The sequence below is a fragment of the Oryx dammah genome, unplaced genomic scaffold, assembly GCF_014754425.2.
Source record: "Oryx dammah isolate SB20612 unplaced genomic scaffold, SCBI_Odam_1.1 HiC_scaffold_18, whole genome shotgun sequence".
Taxonomy (NCBI): Eukaryota; Metazoa; Chordata; class Mammalia; order Artiodactyla; family Bovidae; genus Oryx; species Oryx dammah.
Genome location: NW_024070202.1, coordinates 39,570,329 through 39,582,450, shown reverse-complemented (window position 1 = coordinate 39,582,450; position 12,122 = coordinate 39,570,329).

Sequence of the window (12,122 nt, the reverse complement as noted above, 5' to 3'; positions counted from 1 at the left end):
ACATAGAAAAGTCAACAATTATTGAGGAAATTTTTAATAAATATTTCAAATAACTAGTACAAGATATATAGAATTGAATAACACTATTAACAAACTAGCTCTAATTAACATGTATAGGTTACCATGTCCAATAATTGCAGTAAAATGGCTATTTTCGAGGGCAGATGGAACATTTACCAAAATGCTGGAAGCAAGTCTAAATACATTTCTAAGGATAAAAATAATAGAGAATATATTTGTAAACTAATTGAATTAAACAAGAAAGCAATAGGAACAAGATGACAAAAATATTACATAAACTTTTCAAAGAATGTAAAAAGAGGGGAAACTATTATTCTTCATGACATGAGCATAAGCATGATACAAAACCCTGACAAGAAATACATCACGAGAAAGGGAGGCTATGAGTCAGTGTTTCTCATAAGCAACATCACAAATGTCAAAATAAATATTTGCTAATTGAATCCAGATATATATATATGAAAATTTCTGAATATTCAGAAACAATCAATTAAAGAATATATTTTTAATGTGAGATAAAACATCTGCATTACAAAAACCTTCAGAAAATGTACACCACATGACCAAGTAATTCCAACCCTGGGCATTTATCTGGAGAAAACCATAATTTCAAATAGATATATACACTCCAATGTTCATTCCATCACTATTTACAATAGACAGTACAATACATAAAATAGATAATTAATGAGTACTTACTGTATAGCAAAGGGAACTCTACTAAGTGCTCTGTGGTGATCGAAATGGGAAAGAAATCTAAAAAAGAGAGAGCACAACTGATTCATTTTGCTGTACAGCAGAAACTAACACAACATTGTAAAGCAACTATACTCCCATAAATACCAGAAAGCATGCATGCTTAATTTTTTTGAAATGAAGACATCTATATTTTTGAAATACTGGAAATATCCCTCACACTCCAATTTATAAATAAGGCAAGAATATGCTTTATCATCATTTCTACTGATCATTGTTCTGAAAATCTTAACCAATAAAAAATAAGAAAGGTAATTTTACTACTAAAATAAACAAATTGGAAAGGTTAAAGATTAATATGAAAATCAAATGTATTTCTATGGTGTTATGTACTGATTACATATTTGTAAATAACTGCTGGGAAAGATTGAGAGCAGAAGGAGAAGAGGGCATCCGAGAATGAGATGGCTGCAGGGCGTCACCAATGCGATGGACATGAACCTGGGCAAACTTTGGGAGATGGTGAGAAACAGTGAAGCCTGGTGTGCTGCAGTCCACGGGGTTGCAGAGTCAGACATGACTGGGTGACTGAACAACAGAGAATAACCTTAAAAAGTGATAATATATACAGCATGTCAGTAAGATATTTACAATTTCTCAACATTTAACCTTATATTACTTAGGAAAATTAATTATACAGACTGTACAGTGATAATACATATATGTAATAACTAACAGAATCTCCATATTTGTGTCCAAACCCATGGAATAAGGACTCTTGTGATAGGAAACAAAACGCGTCATCCCCTGGAACCACTCCCACCCATTCCAGTTAACACTGAGTTAAAAAACAAAAGCAATACCATGTCTCTGGGCTGTGCAGATCAGGCTATTAGGTTACACCTAATTTCCACATGAGCTATAGGACACTGTGTGTGAAGTTCCAGTTTCAGTTGTTAGTGCCATACTTGTCAGGCAATGTTAGACTGCTGCTGCTGCTGCTGCTAAGTCGCTTCAGTCGTGTCCGACTCTGTGCGACCCCACAGATGGAAGCCCACCAGGCTCCCCCGTCCCTGGGAGTCTCCAGGCAAGAACAGTGAAGTGGGTTGACATTTCCTTCTCCAATGCATGAAAGTGAAAAGTGAAAGTGAAGTCGCTCAGTCGTGTCTGACCCTTCAAGACCCCATGGCCTGCAGCCTACCAGGCTCCTCCGTCCATGGGATTTTCCAGGCAAGAGTACTGGAGTGGGATGCCATTGCCTTCTCCAAATGCTAGACTAAGTTGCTCCAAATTCCATTCTGTATTTTAATCTGGAAGTGCAGGAGCTAAACCCTTAGATGCATGTGACTGTCCACAGGATTTTAAGGTTCATTTTCCACCTTATGGTCTTAAGTTGTTCTTGAATTTGTTTATTACATAAATTCTGATAACTGCTTTGAAATTAGAGACTTAAAATTTTTTTTATTTTATTGAAATATAGTTGACTTACTATGTTGTGTTAATTTCTAGTGTGCAAAAAAAGTGACTCAGTTATACATATGCATACAATCTTTTTCATTTTATTTTCCATTATGGTTTACCACTGGATGTTGAATATAGTTCCCTGTGCTATATAGTAAGACCTTATTGTTTATCCATTCTATATAAACTAGTTTGTATCTGCTAATCTGAAATTTCCAATCCATCCCTCCTCCACCAGCCTTCCCCCTTGGCAACAACAAGTCTAATCTCTGTCTAGACTCTGTTTCTATTTTGTACATAAGTTCATCTGTATCATATTTTAGATCCCACATATAAGTTATATCGTACAGTATTTGTCTTTCTCACTTATTTCACTTAGTCTAATCTTTAGGTCCATGTGTGTTACTGCAAATGGCATTTATGGCTGAGGAGCATGTCATTGGAAGCTCGGAGTCTTAACCACTGGAAAGTAAAAGTGAAAGTTGCTCAGTTGTGTTGGACTCTTTGTGACCCCATGGACTATACACCACATGGAATTCTCTAGGCCAGAATACTGGAGTGGATAGACTGTCCCTTCTCCAGTAGATCTTCCCAACCCAGGGATCAAACCCAGGTCTCCCCCATTGCAGGCAGATTCTTTACCAGCTGAGCAACAAGGGAAGCCCCTTAACTACTTGACCACCATGGAAATCCTAAAATTTTAAATCCTAAAAGATGATGCTGTTAAAGTGCTGGCAAATTTGCCAGAAAATTTGGAAAACTCAGTAATGGTCATGGGACTGGAAAAGGTCAGTTATCATTCCAATCCCAAAGAAAGGCAATGCCAAAGAATGTTCAAACTACCATACAATTGTGCTCATTTCACTTGCTAGCAATGTAATGCTCAAAATCCTCCAAGCTAGGCTTCAACAATAGGTGAATTAAGAATTTCCAGATAGACAAGTAGGATTTACAAAAGGCAGAGAAACCAGAAATCAAATTGTCATCTGTTAGATCATAGAAAAGCAAGAGAATTCCAGAAAAACATCTACTTCTGCTTCATTGACTACGTTTAAGTCTTTGACTGTGTGGATCATAACAAACTGTGGAAAATTCTTGAAGTAATTGAAATGCCAGATCACCTTATCAACCTTCTGAAAAACCTGTATTCAGTTCAAGAAACAAGAGTTAGAACTAGACATGGAACAATGGACTGGTTCAAAAGGAGTGAAAAGGAGGACATCAAGGCTGTATATTTTCACTCCACTTATCTAACATATATGCAGAGTGCATCATGCAAAATGCCAGGCTGAATGAATCACAAGATAGAATCAAGACTTCCAGGAGAAATATCAATAACCTCAGATATGCAAATGATACCACCCCAATGGCAGAAAGCAGTGCAGTGCAGTTCAGTCACTCAGTTGTGTCTGACTCTTTGCAATCCCTTGGATTGAAACATGCCAGGCCTCCATGTCCATTGCCAACTCCCAGAGTTTACTCAGACTCATGTCCATTGAGTTGGCGATGCTATCCAACCATCTCATCTGTCTTTCCCTTCTCTCACCTTCACCCTTTCCCAGCATCAGGGTCTTTTTGAATGAGTCAGTTCTTCGCATCAGGTGGCCAGAGTACTGGAGTTTTAGCTTCAGCATCAGCCCCTCCAATGAATATTCAGAACTGATTTCCTTTAGGGTGGACTGGTTGGATCTCCTTGTAGTCCAAGGGACCTCAAGAGTCTTCTCCAACACCACAGTTCAAAAGTATCAATTCTTTGGTGCTCAGCCTTCCTCATAGTCCAACTCTCACATCCATACATGACTACTGGAAAAACCATAACCTTGACTAGATGGACCTTTGTTGGTAAAGTAATGTCTATGCCTTTTAATATGCTGTCTAGGTTGGTCATACCTTTTCCTCCAAGGAGCAAGCGTCTTTTAATTTCATGGCTGCAAGCACCATCTGCAGTGATTTTGAAGCCCCAAAAAAGAAAGTTGTCACTGTTTCGAATGTTTCCCCATCTATTTGCCATGAAGTGATGGGACAAGATGCCATGACAGGTTCAGTTTTAAGCCAACGTTTTCACTCTCCTCTTTCATTTTCATCAAGAGGCTCTTTACTTCTTCCATGCTCTCAGCCATAAGGGTGGTGTCATCTGCATATCTGAGGTGATTGATATTTCTCCCGGCAATCTTGATTCCAGCTTGTGCTTCATCCAGCCCAGCATTTCTCATGATGTACTCTGCATAGAAGTTAAATAAGCAGGGTGATGAGGGTGACAATATACAGCCTTGACGTACTCCTTTTCCTATTTGGGATTAATCTGTTGTTCTATGTCCAGTTCTAACTTTTGCTCCTGACCTGAATACAGATTTCTCAAGAGGGAGGTCAGGTGGTCTGGCATTCCTATCTCTTTAAGTATTTTCCACAATTTATTGTGATGTACACAGTCAAAGGCTTTGGCATAGTCAATAAAGCAGTAGATGTTTTTCTGGAACTTTCTTGCTTTTTCAATGATCCAACGAATGTTGACAATTTGATCTCTGGTTCCCCTGCCTTTTATAAATCCAACTTGAACATCTGAATGTTCATGGTTCACATACTGTTGAAGCCTGGCTTGGAGAATTTTGAGCATTACTTTACTAGCGTGTGAGATGAGTGCAATTGTGTGGCAGTTTGAGCATTCTTTGGCATTGCCTTTCTTTGGGATTGGAACAAAAACTGACTTTTTCCAGTCCAGCTAAGAGGAACTAAAGAAACCCTTGATAAAGGTGAAAGAGGAGAGTGGAAAAGTTGACTTAAAACTCAACATTCAAAAAACTAAGATTATGGCATCTTGTTCCATCACTTCACAGCAAATTAATGGGGCAATAATGGAAGAAGTGACAGACTTTATTTTCTTGGGCTCCAAAATCACTATGAACAGTGACTGCAACTATGAAATTAAAAGATGCTAGCTATTTGGAAGAAAAGCTGTGACAAACCTAGATAGCATATTAAAAAGCAGATAACCCATTTTGCCAACAAAGGTCCCTCTAGTCAAAGCTATGGCTTTTCCAGTAGATGGATGTGAGAGTTAGAACATAAAAAAGATTTAGCACCAAAGAATTGATGCTTTTGAAGTACAGTGGTGGAGAAGACTCTTGAGAGTCCATTGGACAGCAAGATGAAAACAGTCAATCCCAAAGGAAATCAACCCTGAATATTAATCAGAAGTACTGATGCTAAAGCTGAAGCTCCAATAATTTGGCCTAATGTGAAGAGCTGACTCACTGGAAAAGACCTTGATGGTGAGAAAGATTCAGGGCAGGAGGAAAAGGGGACGACAGAGGATGAGATTGTTAGATGGCATCTTAGACTCAATGGACATGAATTTGAGCAAATTCTGTGAGATAATGAAGGACAGGGAAGCCTGGTGAGCTGCATTTCATGGGGGTCAGAAAGAGTTGGACCTGACTCAGCAACTGAAAAACAACAACGATTTCCTTTGCTATATAAAAGCTTGTAAGTTTGATTAGGTCCTATTTATTTATCTTTTATTTGTATTCCCATTGCCTTAGAAGACTGACCTAAGAAACACTGGTGTGATATGTCACATAATATTTTGTCTATATTCTCTTTGAAGAGTTTTACGGTGTCATTGTCTTGTACTTGTCTTGAATTCATTTTGAGCTCATTTTCCGTATGGCGTAAGGGTGTGTTCTAACTTTATTGATTTATACGCAGCTGTCAGACTTTCCCAATACCACTTCTTGAAGATATTATCTTTTCTGCATTGTATATTCTTTCCTCTTTTGTTGCAGATTAATTGATCATATATGTGTAATTTTATTTCTGAGCTATTCTATTGGTCAATATATCTGTTTTTGTGTGAATAACACACTATTTTGATTACTGTAGCTTTGTAGGTTTTTCTGAAGTCTGAGAAGTTTATTCCTCCTGCTTTCTTCTTTTTCCTCAGGATTGTTTTGGCAGTTCTGGATCTTTTATGGTTCCATATACATTTTAGGATTATTTGCTTTAATTCTGTGAAAAGCTTATGGTTATTTGATAGTGTGTGTGTGTGTGTTTAATCACTCAGTTGTATTCAACGCTTTTTGACCCTATGAACTGTAGACCACCAGGCTCATCTGTCATGAGATTTTCCTAGCAAGAACACTAGAGTGGGTTGCCATTTCCTCCTCCATGGGATCTTCTATATCCAGGGATTGAACTGGCATCTCTTGTGTCCCATGCATTGCCTGTGGATCACATTAAATCAGTAAATATTATGGCCGTGTTAGCAACTATTAATTCTTCTAATCCAAGGGGATGAGATGGCTGGATTGCATCACTGATTCAATTGACATGAACTTGGGTAAACTCCAGAGATGGTGAAGGACAGGGAAGCCTGGCATGCTGCAGTCCATGGAGTCTCAGAGTCGGACATGACTTGGTAACTGAACAACAACAATCCAAGAACGTGGGATATATTTCTATTTCTTTGAATCAGGAATCAAGGACTTTTAAGTCTCAGATTCACCCCAGAGAAACAATATACTTGTCATCTTGAATTCATTTTGACATGAATTTGGGCAAACTCCAGAGATGGTGAAGGACAGGGAAGCCTGGCACAGTGCAGTTCACGGAGTCACAGAGTCGGACATGACTTGGTGACTGAACAACAACAATCCAAGAGCTTAGGATATATTTTTATTTCTTTGAATCAGGAATCTCGGAGTCTTAAGTCTCAAATTCACCCAGAGGAACATTATAGCTTTTCTCCATAAACAAGTAAAAGGAATGTAGATATATATTATAAAGTGAATAAACAATTTTTTTGGTTAAAATAAAAAATCAAATGTTGGTTAAAATTACTCAATCATACACATAGATGGGTAATTAAACAGGGCTTTGATAAAACACTGCCTAGCAATCAGGTTTTCTCAAAGAGAAAATATGGTGATTTGCAAAACATGCTCAAATGAAAAGGAGTAGTAGATGAATAAGAGAAAGAGAGAACAAGTAAGAGAAGGAAGGAAGGGATGGAAGATGGAAAGGAGGAGCAGGAAGGAAGATATGATTCAACTGGAAGAAGAAAGATACAGTTTTGGAAAAGGTCAATCCAATATTTAGAGATAAAAATGGGAAAAATGATATATTAAAAGGAAAAGTTAATGCCTTCAGATATAATTACTCATAAAGATATATATAAAGGAGGAAAATGTATTAGCTGTTACCAATTCATATTGAGTCTCCAGTGGAGCAAATTCTGGAAGAATAGATTGGATCATTCTTCCAAAGCAAGCTAAGATTCAAAAAAATAATTGAGAAATGCTTTTTAAATTTCCATAGTAAGAGTAGTTTGGAAGCTGTCTCCTTAAAGATTGAAACTCTAGGCTACATAATCATAAAAAACAATCCACTGACTTGAGAAGGGGTGACTGGAAATATTGAAATAAAATATTCAGGCTTTAATAATTGATTTTCAAGATATCATAAGAGGAGCTACAGATACTGCCTGTGCCTAAGGGATGTGTAAAATTAGACCTCTAAGGGAAGGTCCACAAAAAGAGACACATTAAACATAGAGGACAGAAATGGAAAGAGACAGATTGATTCCAGGCCTGGGTAGTTTTGATGGGAGAATATCTTCTGGGTGTCATTTTTCCAAATCAAGAAGAATTTAAAGATGAAAAGATTTATTTGGACAGTGAATGGTTTGGAGAGTCAACGAACTAATTTTTTTATTATTTGCAAAAAAGCAAAATGGCTGTCTGAGGAAGACTTACAAATTGCTGTGAAAAGAAGAGAAGTGAAAAGCAAAGGAGAAAAGGAAAGATATATCCATTTGAATGCAGAGTTCCAAAGAATAGGAAGGAGAGGAAAAAAAAAAACCTCCCTCAGTGATCAATGCAAAGAAATAGAGGAAAACAATAGAATGGGAAAGACTAGAGATCTCTTCAAGAAACTTAGAGATACCAAGGGAAAATTTCATGCAAAGATGGGCTCAGTGAAGGACAAAAATGGTATGGACCTGACAGAAGCAGAAGATATTAAGAGGTGGCAAGAATATACAAAAGAATCAAGATAATCACAATAGTGTATTCACTCACCTAGAGCCAGACATCCTGGAATGCGAAGTCAAGTGGGCCTTAGGAAGTATCACTATGAACAAAGCTAATGGAGGTAATAGAATTATAGTTGAGCTATTTCAAATCCTAAAAGGTGAAGCTGTGAAAGTGCTGCACTCAATATGTTAGCAAATTCGGAACACTCAGCAGTGGCCACAGGACTGGAAAAGGACAGTTTTCATTCAATCCCAAAGAAAGGCAATGCCAAAGAATGCTTAAACTACTGCACAATTGCACTCATCTCACACACTAGTAAAGTAATGCTCAAAATTCTCCAAGCCAGGCTTCAGCAATACTTGAACCATGAACTTCCAGATGTTCAAGCTGGTTTTAGAAAAGACAGAGGAACCAGAGATCAAATTGCCAACATCCGCTGGATCATGGAAAAAGCAAGAGAGTTCCAGAAAAACATCTACTTCTGCTATATTGACTATGCCAAAGCCTTTGACTGTGTGGATCACAATAAACTGTGGAAAATTCTGAAAGAGATGGGAGTACCAGATCACCTGACCTGCCTCTTGAGAAATCTGTATGCAGGTCAGGAAGCAACAGTTATAACTGGACATGGATCAACAGACTGGTTCCAAATAGGAAAACGAGTACGTCAAGGCTGGATATTGTCACCCTGCTTATTTAACTTATATGCAGAGTACATCATGAGAAACACTGGGCTGGAAGAAACACAAGGTGGAATCAAGATTGCCGGGAGAAATATCAATAACCTCAGATATGCAGATAATACCACCCTCATGGCAGAAAGTGAAGAGGAACTAAAAAGCCTCTTGATGAAGGTGAAAGAGGAAAGCGAAAAAGTTGGGTTAAAGCTCAACATTCAGAAAACTAAGATAATGGCATCTTGTCCCATCACTTCACGGCAAATAGATGGGAAACAGTGGAAACAGTGACGACTTTCTTTTTTGGGGCTCCAAAATCACTGCCGATGGTGACTGCAGCCATGAAATTAAAAGATGTTTACTCCTTGGAAGGAAAGTTATGACCAACCTAGATAGCATATTAAAAAGTAGAGACAACTTTGTCAACAAAGGTCCATCTAGTCAAGGCTATGGTTTTTCCAGTGGTCATGTATAGATATGAGAGTTGGACTATAAAGAAAGCTGAGCACCAAAGAATTGATGCTTTTGAACTGTGGTGTTGGAGAAGACTCTGAGAGTCCTTTGGACTGCAAGGAGATCCAACCAGTCCATCCTAAAGGAAATCGGTCCTGGGCATTCATTGGAAGGACTGATGTTGAAGCTGAAACTCCAATACTTTGGCCACCTGATGCAAAGAGCTGACTCATTAGAAAAGACCCTCATGCTGGGAAAGATTGAAGGCAGGATAAGGGGACGACAGAGGATGAGATGGTTGGATGGCATCACCAACTCAATAGATATGAGTTTGGGTAAACTCTGGGAGTTGGTGATGGACAGGGAGGCCTGGTGTGCTGCTGTTCATCGGGTCACAGAGTCGGACACGACTGAGCAACTGAACTGAACTGAACTGAACTGAACTGAGATTAAATAAGATAATATATGGTAAGCATTTAGTGCAGTAAAAATTATAGCTCTACTACAACTGTTTCAATATGAGTGCATGTTTAACTTCTGTTTGACTCTCTCTGTAGAGTTTTTTTTTTTCCTTGCCTATAAAGTAGCACATACATACTTTAACAAGATTTAAACAACGTAATAATTTCTTGACTATAACACAATGAGAAATTTCAGTTTAACTTCGAAAATCCAGGCCCTCAGTATCCCAGGGTTTGCAATATTCTATTGTCTGTTTAAAGTCTTTGCCTTCATTAGTAGCTTTAAGGAATTTAAGATAAATATTTGCATACAAAAGAGTATTTGTTGAAATGATCCAAAATCAACATATGCTTTGTTATTTGCAGTATTCCCCCTAGGAAGTAGGATGAATAATAAATGGCCAGACAGATGTAGAACTTATTTAAGTACTTCAAAAATGTTTATATTTCAGGCATCTAACCATAACCTAACTTCAGCTGTGTTTTTGTCTTGAGACACATATTTTTTTCCTAATTGTATTCATACAAAGAGCCTCAAACATCTACTATTTTGATTTTTTTTTTTTTTTTGGCTCTAGCAGAATTCGGTAGTAAGAATAATTAAATGGGGTAAAGAATACAATTTTGCTTTCATCTGATAAGTTGTGTTGCTCACAGGGAAGCACCTATAGGTCAGTGGTTTATATGAGTATGAAAACATTGTAAAATAGTCCTTAACCTTACATACAAAATATTCTAAGTTTATACACCATAAACAAGCAGATAGTTTTACTGTTCGTTTTTAAAAATAAATATGCTGAAGGCTTTAATTTAACAGCCATTTAGTGGCACTTACTGTGTGCTGGGCAATGTTTAAAGCAATTTACAAATATTAATTATTTGTAATACTTAGTAAGAACTAATGAATAAGCTTCTAATACAGCCTCTATTTTGCAGTTAAAAAAAACTGGGGCAATAGAAATAAAGTAAATTTCCCAAGTTGCACAGCTAGTAAGTAACCAAGCCAGATTCAGCACCAGCAGATGGGCATCTAGTCAGGGTTCTGAACCTTAGGCCTCTGCTGCCTCTTGCTTGAAAGGCATGTAGACAAGGTCATTTACGGGTCGTGAAAGAAAAGTCAAAGCTGGTTTTGTTTAATATTATAAATCCCTGAACTTCTGCTATCTCTTTTTAAAAATATTATTTTTTCTAATATTAAGTAATAGTATTCTAAGATAATTCTTGTATTTCTCAATAGTTACTTGATCTACATAGCTATTGAATTTGGCATGATTCTGCAAAGAGGAATGGATTGTTATTTTCTAGGGAACAAGAGATATTCCCACAGTAATAGAATGTTCAGATATGTTTTATCAGATTTTTTTACATTCTTGGTAAAAAGTAGGATGCAAGAGTTTTTATATATAACACTAAATACATAATGGATTTTGTGAGGGTTGATAAATAATATTGTCTAAGAGAGTCATATAGTGTGTAGAGAACAGTAATTATAAGTGAATTTATTTTACTTATACTATATCCAAAAGAAGACTGTATATACTTGGATTGGACTTTCAAGTTCTTTTTTATTAATTTGTGACTTATCTTGTGTCCTAGCAGACTTTAGTTATGATATGTAACTATCAGCAATAATATAATGAAGCCAAATGTTTATAGTATTAGACATTAAAGGGTTCTGTAGCTCTAGTCCACCCACTAATTACTTGAAAACTCTGGAAAAAAGAAAAGAAAAAAAAGTCTTAGAAAAAAAGGGCACATTTCAGCTAATTAATAAAGAGAGGAAAAATGAAGGATTACTGAGTTAATGACATCTCACACTAAATTTGGATAATTTTATTATTCTAAATAATATTCTAAATATATATTATTTAGAATATAATAAATAATATTCTAAATATATTAAATAATATTCTAAATAGGAATGAAATTGTTATTAGCTACTAATACTTTGAACTTTTTAGCATAGCAATGTAGGTAAACCATTAATCATATGTAACTTTTTCCCACTTCAAGCTATCATGTTCTGCTGTATTGTAATTCCATAATATGTGAATGGCTCTTCCCAGACGGCACTAGTGATAAATAACACATCTGCCAATGCAGGAGGTATAAGAGACTCGGGTTCTATTCCTGGGTTAGAAAGATCCCCTGGAGGAGGACATGGCAACCCACTCCAGTATTCTTGCCTGGATCCCAAGCACCTAGGAGCCTGGAAGGCTACAGTCCATAGGGTCACAAAGAATGGGACAGTACTGAAGAGTCTTAGCACACACGCACGTGATTGGCTCTTAATCCAGGGCAACTGCTTACTAAAGCACAAAATC